General features: G+C 42.7%; 1 pseudogene; it reads left to right on the top strand.

The window, feature by feature from the left end:
* Positions 1-13199: 13199 nt before the first annotated feature.
* Positions 13200-14914, top strand: LOC138986453 (E3 ubiquitin-protein ligase RNF168 pseudogene; annotated as a pseudogene).
* The last annotated feature ends 60 nt before the right edge of the window (positions 14915-14974 follow it).

The following is a 14974-nucleotide window of genomic DNA, read 5'->3' as shown; positions in this document are numbered from 1 at the left end:
AATGAGAAGACTGTGCACTAGAGAGTAGTCCCCCCTCCCCTGCTGCAACTACAGAAAGTCTGCACACAGCAAGGAAGACCCAGTGCAGCCAAAAAAATACAACTGTTTCAATTGCAGCAAGTAAGTTTTTTAAAAAGTGCTTCATGAGACAGTCACAAAGGCCAAACACTGCAATGTAGAGCTATCTGCTGCTGGTGAAGAAGCTCTGTCTATACGTGTTCAAGGAAAGTAACTTTTTTGCCAAAGGTCATCCCAGTAGCAAAAGAGTGTTTCAGGAAACAACCTTTGACAATCATTTTTCAAAGTGAGTAAACACCCCTAGTTCTGACTGCCTACTCACCAAGCAACTCTTTGAGGATATGGAGCCAATTGTAGTAACAATCTCTCAGATCCTTAACACAGGAGATTGCACTGGAGGCTCTTGTTGTGGAGGGGGATTGGAATTAGGTTCTAAATCCCAAGAGTAGGGTGAAAAACATGCATCATGAAAATTTCCTGTGGAAATCCCTTCAAGAAGGAATGGAAATATTCAGAGATCGATACCCACATATAAACTGGCATGCAATCTATAGCCGAAACTATACCAAGCCTTCAAGAACCAGTGAATCCCTATCCTAGTCAATGATTCCAGACCACAGGAAAAAAGTACACCCAAAATGTATGTTTTGGATATTCATTTTTACTTAATAAATTCCCCCAAATAACAGCCATGTATTATCTCTCAGGATTCAGTGTGTTGACTTGGCTCAGTTGAGTGATTTTTGCTCTACATGATGTCTTTCACTCAGACTCACAGTCATCTGGAGGTGTCATTCTGCTGGGACATCCAAGAAAGGGTACTCACATGGATGATTGGTGCTGATTATCTTCTGGGGGGCTCAACGGGGACTGTTACATTCACGGTCTCCTACCCAGGGTGTCCTGATTTAGCAAATACAAATAAAGGACACCAAGTTAAATTTCAGTTTCAGATAAACAAAATCACATTATATTTGGCATACTTTGGCTAAAAATCAGTCTTTAGTTCTCTGGAATTCAAATTTAATTGGGTGTCCTGATTTTATCAGGCAACCTGACTCTAGGAGAGCTATGTGGAGAGGAACCAAGGTGCTGGTAGTGAGATATGGCTGTCTTGTCTTCATGATGTGTGACAAAAAAGCTTGGGCTGCTCACCAGAAACAGGTGGTAGAGAGGTTTCCCCCCAAGCCCACTGCCATAGTTAAGGATACAATCGGCAGCCTGGGCACGTTTTGTTGTGGGTGACAGATCTGTACAAAATGTGTTAGGACACATACTGCTGCAGTGTTCATCTCTGTTCTCCCTATGTTTACCTTCCCTACAGCAAGAGCCAGTCTTGATGCTCCTTCCCCTTGTCCCCAAGGAAGTTTGTGACAGGGCTGGGAGCAGAAGTTGTCTTACATCCACGTTTCTTCCATCCTTTGTAAAACCTTAAACTCAATATGAGGACTGGGCTGTTTGTACCTGCTACAGAAGGGAGGGTTTCTGAGAGCCTGGAGAGGGAGAGGAAGAGAAATTTCTTCTACACAGGGATGAGATCAGAGATCTACAAGTCCCTCCAGAAGTAGGGACCGAGCACTGCTGCCGCTGCTGCTGCTAAGTCGCTTCAGTCATGTCCGACTCTGTGCGACCCCATAGACGGCAGCCCACCAGGCTCCCCCGTCCCTGGGATTCTCCAGGCAAGAACACTGAAGGGGGTTGCCATTTCCTTCTCCAATGCATGAAAGTGAAAAGTGAAAGTGAAGTCGCTCAGTCGTGTCCGGCTCTTAGCAACCCCACGGACTGCAGCCCACCAGGCTCCTCCCTCCGTGGGATTTTCCAGGCAAGAGTACTGGAGTGGGGTGCCATTGCCTTCTCTGGACCTAGCACTACTCCATATCAATACTTGTGGTGGTTCTGTGGATGGTTCATCAAGGCTGGGAAAGCAGCAGTAAGAGAGATTTTCTCCTTTGAATCAAGGAGTCAGGGGATCTGAAGACACTGAGTCATCTATGTTGATGGTTCAACCCTGAGCAGTGTGGTCAGATGGGTCATGATGGCAAGGGTCTACCCTGGCTGCCTCAGGAAGACAAGATCCCATAAGTGGAACTGCTTTGTCAAAGAGCACACACATTGAATATTTTCAGTATTTACTGTTTAGTTGACCTTTACAATTTACAATCTTTTTATTAGTGTTTAGCACACACAACCATAAGACAAGAGAACCTGTTTTAGTAGATCTGAATCCATGATGGATTTTACACTTTTATTGCTTGCTAATTTGATATCCTGGAACTAAAATGTTAGATTATTTTAATCTTTCATTTTATGTCCCTATAAGTAGCATATTTTGTATTTGTGCCCAAGAATATATCCTGGAATAATTCCAGAATTTGAAAGAAAATCTGATCAGTGAGTTTATGTTTATACTGCATCCTCTTTAAGTGGAAAATGTAGGGCTACAAGAACTTCATATACTGCTGGTGGAGGACAGATTGGTACAACCTCTTTTCAGAAACATTGGCAACATCGATGAGAGAAGAAAAAGCAAGATCCCCATCAGCTGCTGCACTTTTGGACACTGACTGCAGAACATCTTGGGTACTCATGCTCTGGGAAATATGTGCAAAAATGGTCAAGGCCACATGGAATCATATCAAAGCAGTCCCATAGTCACTTTATTAGAGAAATCTGGAAAAGAAGCTATTTTCAGATTTAAAAGAAGGTTGCCAAAAGGAATTTTGTCTAAGATGCGGGTGTGCTAAGTCACTTCAGTTGTGTCCGACTCTTTGGGACCCCATGGACGTAGGCTGCCAGGTGCCTCTGTCCAAGGGATTCTCCAGGCAAGAATACTGGAGTGGGTTGCCATTTCCTTCTCCAGGGGATCTTCCCCCACCCAGGGATGAAACCTGCATCTCTTATGTCTTCTGCATCGGCAGGCAGGTTCTTCACTACAGCACCACCTGGGAAGCCCAAGATAGTATTTATATATTTATAGCTGAAACATTCACACAATTACATACCTTACATTATCCTCAAAACAACTCTGGGAGGATGGCATCATTATTCCAATTGACAGATGACACACTCAGATTCACTAATGGAAGACCAATCTTTCAGAGTCATCTTAAGGAAAAGGAATGAGATCTACCTCTTACGATCCCCAAAGGTCATCATCCAACGGTCTCCTTGACAGGTGATGGCCTTCTAGAATTTAAAACTTGTAGTTTTATATGTTTCTAAACTATGCCCACTGAGGTAGTGTTCACTGCCTATCCTCTCTCTTTGAAGAAGCTGATGGTGCAGATGAAATCCTAGTGCATAGTCATGTAGGGGGTAATGGGTCTGGTGTCAAAATCAAGAGTTTGTGATTCCTGCGGGGGCTCTATGGGAAACTGCTTCTCCCACTATCAATCTAAAAGGTAAACTAAGGGGCAGTAAAATGACTAGGAATTAAAGAAATAGCTTGATGATCTTCCTTCACTCTGGATTCCTCAGGAAAGCCATCCTGCAATGCCTCAGGCTTGCTTTACTATGGAAGTGATGTTGCTGTTGTTTAGTCACTCAGTCGTGTCTGCCTCTTTGCAACCCCATGGACTGCAGCATGCCAGGTTTCCCTGTCCTTCACTATCTCCCAGACTTTGCTCAAACTCAGGTCCATTGAGTCAGTGATGCGGTCCAACAGTCTCATCCTCTGTCATCCCTATCTCCTGCCCTCAATCTTTCCCAGCATCAAGGTCCTTTCCAGTAAGTTAGCTGTTCGCACCAGGTGGCCAAAGTATGGGAGCTTCAGCCTCAGTATCAGTCCTTCCAGTGAATGTTCAAGGTTGATTTCCTTTAGGATTGACTGGCTTGATTGCCTGGCTGTCAAAGGGACTCTCAAGAGTCTTCTCCAGAACCACAATTCAAAAGCGTCAATTCTTCAGTGCTCAGCCTTCTTTATGGTCCAACTCTCATATCCGTACATGACTACTGGAATAACCATAGCTTTGACTATATAAATGTTTGTTGGCAAAATAATGTCTCTGCTTTTTAACACACTATCTAGGTTTGTCATAGCTTTTCTTCCAAGCAGCAAGCGTCTATTAATTTCATGGGTGAAGTAACAGTCCACAGTGATTTTGGAGCCCCCCCAAATAAAGTCTTTTACTGTTTCCACTTTTTCCCCATCTACTTGCCATGAAGTGATGGGACCGGATTCCACAATCTTAGTTTTTTGAATGTTGAGTTTAAAGCCAGCTTTTTCACTCTCCTCTTTCACCTTCATCAAGAGGTTCTTTAGTTCCTCTTTGCTTTCTGCTCTTAGGGTGATGTCATCTGCATATCTGAAGTTACTGATGTTTCTTCCAGCGATCTTGATTCCAGCATGAGCTTCATCTAGTCTGGCATTTCCATGATGTACTCTGAATATAAGTTAAACAAGCAGGGTGGTAATATATAGCCTTGAGGTATTCCTTTCCCAATTTTGAACCAGTTGGCTGTTTCATGTCCAGTTCTAACTGTTGCTTCTTGACTCACATACAGGTTTCTCAGGAGGCAGGTAAGATGAACTGGCATTCCCATATCTTTAAAAAATTTCCACAGGTTGTTGTGAGAACAACAATATGGCAGAATAGAAGGACGTGTGCATCTTCTCCTGTGAGAACTCCAGAATTGCAACTCGCTGCTGAACGACCATCGACAGGAGAATGTTGGATCCCACACACACACAAAAAGATACCTCGCATCCAAAGGCAAAGGCAAAGATACCTCACATCCAAAGCCCCAACAAGATGGTAGGAGGGGCAAAATTGCATTTAGAATCAAACCCCATACCCACCGGAGAAGTTTGGAGGGCTCAAACAAAACCTTGTGTGCTCCAGGACCCGGGGGCCCCACAGAGACTGAGCCAGACCTGCCTTTGAGTGTATGGGTGTCTCCTGTGTAGGCATGGATCAGCAGTGGCCTGCTGCATGGACAGGGGCTCTGGCTTCAGCAGACCTGGGTCACCCCAGTCTCTATGTTAGCCACCATAGAGCCACCAAGCAGATGATCCACAAACTGCAGAACAATTATGCCAAAGAACTTCTCACACTGTTAAGAAAGTTCTAGGACCAACAACAGATTTCCCAACCCGGGGATCAGGCAAAGGGACTGTGATCCCTCACGGAATTTGAGTTTGGAGGCCAGTGGGATTTGATTACAGAATTTCCACAGGACTGGGGAAACAGCCTTTTCATGAAAGCAAAAGAGGAAAGTGAAAAATCTGCCTTAAAACTCAACATTCAAAAAACGAAGATCATGGCATCCAGTCCCATCACTTCCTGGCAAATAGATGGGGAAACAACAGAAACAGTGATAGATTTTACTTTTTGGGTTCCAAAATCACTGCAGATGGTGACTGCAGCCATGAAATTCAAAGACTCTTGCTCCTTAGAAGAAAAGCTATGACAAACCTAGACAGCATATAAAAACGCAGAGACATTACTTTACTGACAATGGCCCATATAGTCAAAGTATGGTTTTTCCAATAGTCATGTATGGATTTGAGAGTTGGATCATAAAGTAAGCTGAGCACCAAAGAACTGATGCCTTTGAACTGTGGTGTTGAAGATTCTTGAGAGTCCCTTGGACTGCAAGGAGATCAAACCAGTCAATCGTAAAGGATATCAGTCCCCGAATATTCATTTGAAGGACTGATGCTGAAGCTGAAGCTCCAACACTTTTGCCACCTGATGCGAAGAACTGACTCATTAGAAAAGACCCTGATGCTGGCAAAGACTGAAGGCAGGGGATGACAGAGGATGACATGGTTGGATGGCATCACCAACTCGATGGACATGAGTTTGAGCAAGCTCTGTGAGTTGGTGATTGTCAGGGAAGCCTGGCGTGCTGCAGTCCATGGGGTCGCAAAGAGTCGGACACAACTGGGCAACTGAACTGAACTGAACCAAACTGAACACAGTTAAAGACTTCAGTGTAGTCAATAAAGCAGACGTAGATGTTTTTCGGGAAATCTCTTGCTTTTTTATGATCCAATCGATGTTGGCAATTTGATCCCTGGTTCCTCTGCCTTTTCTAATTCCATTTTGCACTTCTGGAAGTTCTCAGTTCGTGTACTTGAAGCCCAGCTGGAAAGATTTTGAGCATTACGTTGCTAGCATGTGAGATGAGTGCACCTGTGTGGTCGTTTGACCATTCTTTGGCATTGGTCTTTGGGATTGGAAGGAAAATTGAACTTTTCCTGTCCTGTGGCCATTTTTGAGTTTTCCAAATTAGCTGACATATTGAGTGGAGTACTTTAACAGCAGCATCCTTTATGATTTGAAATATCTTAGCTGGAATTCCATCACCTCCACTAGCTGTGTTCCCAGTAATGCTGCCTAAGACCCACTTGACTTTACCCCAGGATGTCTGGCTCTTGGCGAGTGATCACACCATCGTGGTTATCTCGGTCATTAAGACCTTCTTTTGTGCAGTTCTGTTGTGCATTCTTTTCAATTCTTCTTAATATATTCTGCTTCTGTTAGGTGCAAACCATTTCTGTCCTTTATTGTGCCCATCTTTGCATGGAATGCTCCCTTGGTATCTCTAGTTTTCTTGAAGAGTTCTCTAGTCTTTCCCATTCTATTGTTTTCCTCTTTTTTCTTTGCATTGTTCACTTAAGAAGGCTTTTAAAAAATCACTCCTTGCTATTCTTTGGAACTCTGCATTCAGATGGGTATATCGCCCCTTTTCTCCTTTGCCTTTTGCTTCTCTTCTTTTCGCAGCTATTTGTAAGGCTTTCTCAGACAACCATTTTGCATTTCTTTTTCTTGGGGAAGGTTTTGATCACCGCCTTCTGTACAATGTTACTAACCTTTGTCTTTAATTTTTCAAGTATTCTACCAGTCTAATCCCTTGAATCTATTTGTCACTTTTGTTGTATTATTAGAAGGGACTTGATTTAGGTCATATCTCAATGGCCTAATGGTTTTCCCTTCTTTTTTCAGTTTAAGTCTGAATACAATCCTGAAGAATTGATGCCGTTGAACTGTGGTGCTGGACAAGACTCTTGAGAGTCCCTTGGAGAGCAAGGAGATCAAACCAGTCAATCTTAAGAGAAATCAACCCTGAATATTCATTGGAAGGACTGATGCAGAAGCTGAAACTCCAATACGTTGCCCAGTTGATGTGAAGAGCTGACTCATTGGGAAAGACCCTGATGCTGGAAAAGACTGAAGGCAAAAGAAGTTGGTGGCAGAGGATGAGATGGTTGGATTACTTCACTGACTCAACAGACATGAATTTAAGCAAACTCCATGAGATGGTGAAGGACAGGGAATCCTGGTGTGCTGCAGTCCTTGGGGTCACAAAGAGTCAGACATGACTTAGCAACTGAACAACAAAAACAAGAACAATAGGAAGTTAGGAGAAACTAGATAAAGGGGGAAACTGCTTTTTAATATGTGCTTAGTCGTGTAAACTCTATTTCACTAAAGATTTCCCCATTGAGTCCTGTAGCCTCCAGAACATGTCTGAATCCTAATTTCTCTCAGTACTCACATTTCATTCTGTCCAGGGTAGCAAATGTTTTAGATGTAATGAACGATATTATTTTCAAGTTATAATATTTAAAATATTAAAAACAGTATTACAAAATAATCATTAAATCTTGCTTGACAAGGCAGGAGTAAGTACTTACAAATTATATGGAGTGAGTTCTCATGATATTGAAGCATTCCCAGAGAAGTTCTAGAATAACACATGAAAAAGATGTCCATTTCTTCATGGGATTGGAATGCAAAAGGAGGAAGTCAAGAGACACCGGGAGTACCAGGAAAGTTCGGCCTTGGAGTACAAAATGAAGCTCAGCAAAGCCCAGTAGAGTTTTGCCAAGAGAATGCACTAGTCATGGAAAACACCCTCTTCCAACAGTACAAGAGATGACTCTACACATGGACATCACCAGACGGTCAAAACCAAAATCAGGTTGATTGTATTCTTTGCAGCTAAAGGGGGAGAAGTTCTATAGAGTCAGCAAAACAAGACCGGGAGCTGACTGTGGCTCAGATCATGAGTTCCTTAATGGAAAATTCGGGACTAAACTGAAGAAAGTAGGGAAAACAACTATGCCATTCAATATGATCTAAGTCAGTTCCCTTGTGGTATGCGGTGCAAGTGACGAATAGATTCAAGGGATTAGATCTGATAGAATGCCTGAAGAACTACGGATGGAGGTTCATAACATTTTACAGGAGACGCTGATGAAAACCATCCCCAAGGTAAAGAAATGCAAAAAGGGAAAATGGTTGTCTGAGTTGGCCTTAAAAATAGCTGAGGAAAAAATAGAAGTGAAAGGCAAAAGAGAAAAGGAAATGTAGAGTTCCAAAGAATAGCAAGGACAGATAAGAAAGCCTTCTTAAGTGGACAATGCAAAGAAACAGAGGAAAACCATAGAATGGGAAAGACTAGAGATCACTTCAAGAAAACTGGAGATACCAAAGAACATTTCATGCAAAGATGGGCACAATAAAGGACAGAGGTGGCAAGGGCCTAACAGAAGCAGAAGATATTAGGAATACAGAGAAGAACCGTCCAAAAATGGTGTGGTCACACCAGTGACCACAATGGTGTGGTCATTCACCTAGACCCAGACATCCTGGAATGTGAAGTCAAGTGGGCCTTAGGAAGCATTATAAGAACACAGCCAGTGGATGTGATGGGATTCCAGGTAAAGATGAGTGCTCTTAAAGTGCTGCACTTAATAGGCCAGCAAATTTGGAAAACTCAGCAGTGGCCGCAGGATAGGTTAAGTTCAGTTTTCATTCCAATCTCAAAGAAGGGCAATGCCAAAGAATGTACAAACTACGGTACAGCTGTGCTCACTTCATATGCTAACAGGTGGCAGTAGTGGTAAAGAACCCGCCTGCCAGTTCAGGAGACATCAGCAAAACAGATTCGATCCCTGGGTCGGGAAGATCCCCTGGAGGAGGGCATGGCAATCCACTCCAGTATTCTTGCCTGGAGAATCCCTTGGACAGAGGGGCCTGGCAGGCTATGGTCCATAGTGTCACAAAGAGTCAGACACAGCTGAAGCGACTTAGTACAGGTGTTTTTCTGGAATCCCCTGGCTCTTTCTATGACCCAATCGATGCTGGCAATTTGATCTCTGGTTCCTCTGCCATTTCTAAATCCATTTGTACATCTGGAAGTTCTCAGTTCACCTACTAATGAACCCTAGCTTGATGGATTTTGAGCATGACCTTGCTAACATGTGAAATGATCTCGATTGCATGGTAGTCTGAACATTCTATGGCCTTGCTCTTCTTTGGGATTGGAAAGAAAACTGACTTTTCCAGTCCTGTGGCCACTGCTGAGTTTTCCAAATTTGCTGATATGTTGCATGCCACACTTTAACAGTGTCATCTTTTAGGATTTAAATAGCTCAGCTGGAATTCCATCACTTCCACTGGCGTTTCATAATCATGTTTCCTAAGGCCCAGTTGACTTCACACTGCAGGATGTCTGGCTCTAGGTGAGTAGCCACACCATCGTGGCTTTCTGGGTCACTACTATCTTTTTTGTATAGTTCTTATGTGTTTTTGCCACTTCTTTTTAATCTCTTTTGCTTTTGTCAGGCCCTTGCTGTTTCTGTCTTTCATTGTGCCCATCCTTGCATAAAATGTTCCCCTCATACCTTAATTATCTTGAAGACATCTCTAGTTTTTCCCATCCTATTCTCTTCTGTGTTTTTTTTTTTTTTTGCATTATTCACTTAAGAAGGCTTATCCAAGACACTTTATTTGTAGAAAAAAATGAAAAATGCATTTAGGAAAAAATCATTCAAAACCCCTGAAACCATCTTATTTGTGGAGAAGAATTCCTAACGGTTGAGTATATATTTGTTTCTGAGACATTTTACTATATAAATATAACTGTTCATCATAGAGCATGGTAGTGAGGTGATAGCCTACTTATTATTTTATACAACTGCTTTCTTTGGAGCAATATCAATGTGGGCTTTCTATGTGGTACTAGTGGTACAAGAACCCATCTGCCAGTGCAGGAGACCCAAGAGACAGGGATTCGATCCCTGGGTCAGGAAGATGACTTCAGGGAGGTCATGGCAACCCATTTCAGTGTTCTTGCCTGGAGAATCCCATGGACAGAGGAGCCTGGCGGGCTAGAGTCCATAGAATCACAAAGAGTCATGATATAGGCCCATGTAAACATAAAAATGGGAATAGAAACACCAATGGCCAATTTAGGTATGATAATTCTAAGAATTGTTAATTATTATTGCTGACTCCCTTGGTTCCCCACAGTTGTAAGTGCTAAACCTGTAGTTGCTCATTAAACCCTCACCACAATCTATGAGGAGGAGCTACTGTTGCCCAACTTTAAACATCAGGGAAATGAGGCACACTGAGGGCAGGGCTAAGCTTAGTCACGACTAAGACGTGAACAGACTCTAGGTGCCTGCTGAGCCCCACATCTAACCAGTGCCCACTGCTACCTCTCACCTGATAATACTCATTGTCATCAGGTCACACAAAGCTTTGGAAAACCATACATAAAAACAAACTCAAAAGGGACTAAAGACTTAAGTGTAAGGCCAGAAATTACAAAACTCTTTATTAAAACATAGGCAGAATAGTCTATGCCAAAAACCGTAGCAAGATTCTCTTGCACCCACCTCCTAGAGTAATGGAAATAAAAGCAAAAATTAACAAATGCAATTTAATAAAACTTAAAAGTTTTTGCACAGCAAGGGAAACGATAAACAAACAACCCTCAGAATGGGAGAAAACAATTGCAAATGAAAAAACTGACAAAGGATTAATCTCCAAAACATATAAGGTGCTCAGTCAGCTCAATATGAAAAAAACAAACAACCCAATCAAAAAAATAGGCAGAAGACATAAACAGACACTTCTGCAAAGAAGACATACAGATGGCCGATAAACACATGATACGATGCTTCAACACTGCTCATTATTAGGGAAATGTCAATCAAAACTGCAATGAAGTACCACCACATACTAGTCAGAATGGTTATTATAAAAAAAAATCTATAAACAATAAATGCTGGAGAAGATATGGAGAAAGATAACCCTCTTGCACTTTTGGTGGGAATGTAAATTGATACAGCCACTGTGGGGAACAATATGCAGATTCGAAAAAACTAGGAATAAAACTATCATATGACCCATCAATTCCACTATTGGGCATATATCCTGAGAAACCCACAACTCAAAAAGAAACACGTACCCTAAGGTTTACTGCAGCACTACTTACAATAGCCAGGACACAGAAACAACCTAGATGTGCATATACAGATGAATGGACAAAGAAGTAGTGGTTCATATGTACAATGGAATATTACTCAGCCATAAAAAGGAACGAATTTGAGTCAGTCATAATGAGGTGGATGAACCTAGAAACTGTTATACAGAGTGACGTAAGTCAGAAAGAGAAAAACAAATATAGTAAATTAAAGCATATCTATGAAATCTAGCCAAATGGCACTGATGAACCTATTAGCAGGGAAGGAATGCAGAAACAGAACAGAGAACAGACTTGAGGACACAGCAGGGGAATGAGAGGGTGAGACAAATTGAAAAAGTAGCACTACACACACACACACTACAATGTGTAGAAGAGACAGCTAGTGAGAAGTTGCTATATAACACAGGGAACCCAGACTGGAGCTTTATATGAACTAAAGGGGAAGGATAGGGGGAGGGGAGTGGAGAGGGAGAGGATACACATACATAGTGGCAACTGATTTGTAATGTTGTGTGGCAGAAACCAGCACAACATTGTAACACAATTATCCTCCATTTAAAAATTTAAAATGTCAAACTGAGGTCCAATATTTTCCTCCAATTTAATAACAAGAAATTTAAAGCCCCGATATTCATCATTTTGGTTGTTATTGGAGGGGAATTTTCTTGTTACATGGAGGAAGGGGCTTCCTCAACCTCTCATCTCTCTTCCTGTCCCTGAAAAATATTACCGTTCTAAAGGCTTTTATGGGGGTGCAGTAAGAATGTACTTGCTTCCCTGCCATTTTATGTTTTACACACTTGCAAGAACAATAGACATCTCCCCTAGGTAAAAAATAAATAATATAAAAAAAGAGCAGAAAAGCAAGCTTTCCCCAAAACATACAACCCCAAAACACCTGCTGAATGTTTTTATCTGCATTTCATAGTTCAAGAATATATTATATTCTTTCTTATGCAGGCATTTATATATTTACGCATGTAGGGATGTGTTTGTATACTGATCTACAAAAGGTAACATCTCATTTTAGTTTTCCAACCCTCCTATCACTATAGTGGGTTGACATATGTCCTGAAAAAGACATGTCCAAACCGCAATCCCTGAACCTGTGATGAGACCATTTGGGGAATAAGGTCTGTGGCATGAAACTACATGAAATCATGAAATTGACATTAAATCATCCTGTATTTAGGGTAGACTCTACAATGAATGATTGGTGTCCTATAAGAAAAAGGCGAGAGGGAGAGCGTTGTGACCTCACTAGCCCTTTTGAGATTGCTACAGCACCGCCCCCAAGATTAGGCTTCCCTGATAGCTCCGTTCATAAAGAATGTGCCTGCAATGCGGGAGACCTGGGTTCGATCCCTGGGTTGGGAAGATCCCCTGGAGAAGGGAAAGGCTACCCACTCCAGTATTCTGGCCTGGAGAATTCCATGGACTGTATAGTCCACGGGGTCGCAAAGAGTCAGACACACCAGGGCGACTTGCACTGCACAAGAGAGAGGAGGGTCGGCTCAGAGCCCTGAGAAGTGCACAGGTGCAGTAGACCCCACAGCAAAGGTCAAACGGAAGTTCCTCTGCTGAGGCGGCATCCTGGAAGAAGCTTTGGTCTTTGTGGAGTGGTGGCTTGGGGCCTGTGCACCTCAGCAGTCTCGGGCTTAGCTGCTCAGAACTGAGGGAGAAGCCTCACCTGCAAACAGGGAGGAATGGAACTTGGCGCCTGCCTTGTGCCTCACTACGGAGCCCTGCGCCCACCACTGCCCTACTGCAACGGTTGGCAGTGCCTGGGAACAGTCAAGGTTAGTTTGCTTCCTTTTGGGATACTTGTCTTTAACACCGACAAACACACCGCCTTCTGGGGTCGTACAGTTTTCCTGGCCCACAGAAGACATTTGAAGCTCCCAATCCTGGAATTCTGGTATTGATGTGAATACACCTTATAGCATATTAGAATGGCTGTACTCAGAGATACCATCCCTTCCTTGTTGGAATGCCAGTGCCACATCTGTCTGGAAATCCTCATTGAGCCTGTGACACTGCCTTGCAACCACACGCTCTGTAAAGCATGCTTCAAATCGACTGTGGAGAAGGCACATTTGTGCTGTCCTTTCTGTCGCTGCCGGGTCTCTTCGTGGACTCGGTACCACACCTGAAGAAATTCTCTTGTCAATATGGAACTGTGGGAGATAATTCAAAAACACTATCCAGAGGAATCCCGGCTTAGAGTCTCTGGGCAACAATCAGAGGAAATCATTGATGACTATCTCCCTGTTCATCTATTAAGTCAACCTGGGGAGTTAAGAAGAGAATATGAAAAGCAGAGAAGCAAGGAGGAGGCAGAGCGATGAGCCATTCAGGAGGGAGAAAACAAAGCCAGTGAAGAATACATACAGAGATTACTGGCAGAGGAGGAAGAAGAGGAAAAGAGACAGGCAGAAAAAAGGCAGAGAGAGATGGAAGAAGAACTGAAAAGAGAAGAAGCGCTGGCAAGAAGGCTAAGCCTTAATATTAGCGATGTCTGTGAGGAACGTGTCTCGGCTCTCCTCTCGTATTCCAAAAAATCTAATCCAGTCACACCCAAGTCACGAAGGAAAAGGAAGAGCAAACGAAAAAACACTGGCGATATTCAGAAGTATTTGTCACCAAAATCTCAACTTGAGTCAGCGTCACAGTCTGAAGTTGTAGAAGAAGACAGGAAACCTCCAGGTCCGAGGAAACTGACAGCGGTGATGGGAAGAACCCTACATGGCAAGACATAGAAGTTGAGGAAGATATGCCAGCGCTTTCTCCTCAAATATGCCTTGAAGTTCAAAAGCAAGATGCAGAAGCTTCACTGCAGTCACTGAAGTAGACCTCAGTTATGTGCCAGTGGTGGAGAATGGTAGCTTGGAGGCAAAGTAAAAACAAAACAAATCAGTCATGAAAGAGAGTTATGTGTCATCAGTCATGAAGAGCCTAAAGCTGGAGTTTCCTCTTCTGGAGAAACTGCAGTTAAATTTTTATGGCGAAACGGAGAGTGGATGTACAGTGTCAGATGTGACACAGACACTGAAAAATAACACAGCTGTGACAGAAAATGAGGAGTCTCACCTACTGACCAATAAGGACATCTCCAGAGCAAAAAACCAGGAATCTTTGTCTGAAGCAGTCAGCAATCCATGCTATTCTACAAAAAGAAGGAAAATGTTCCTCAAAGTTTCCTCCGACCAAGAGTAAACAAGTCCTCTTCACCCCAAAACTGTTAGATTTGGAACGTCTATTTTTTGTGAGACATAAACAAGAAGAACAGGATAGGTTATTAGCATTGCAGCTTCAGAAAGAGGTGAATCAAGAACAAATGAGGCCAACCTGGCTAAAAGGATCCCCAGATGAATGTCAGCTACGAGCTACGTCTTCACCTCCAGGCAAATTACTAAATGGACAGAGGAAGCATGCCAAAGAGAGAAGCTTCCACAGACAAACTGATCTAGAGCATCCAGCACCTCACAGAACCTCGAAAAGTGAACATTGGCAACCTTCTTTTAGGTTCCAGTTGGAACATTGTTCAGTTAATGCAAGAAAGTACCAAGTTCTACTGTAGATACTTGTACATAAAATGACTCATTCCCTACAGCCTGGTAAGTCAAAGAAAAGTATTTTTCAGATGTTTCACAGATACACAAAGTAATGCTTGGGTAAGAAGAGTGTTTACAACCTAGTAAAGCTGGATTGTGAAGCTCTATCATAG

Source organism: Bos mutus, chromosome X (assembly GCF_027580195.1).
Source record: "Bos mutus isolate GX-2022 chromosome X, NWIPB_WYAK_1.1, whole genome shotgun sequence".
Classification (NCBI taxonomy): Eukaryota; Metazoa; Chordata; class Mammalia; order Artiodactyla; family Bovidae; genus Bos; species Bos mutus.
Note: the sequence above shows the minus strand (reverse complement) of the source record. Positions and strands in the feature narration are given on the sequence as shown.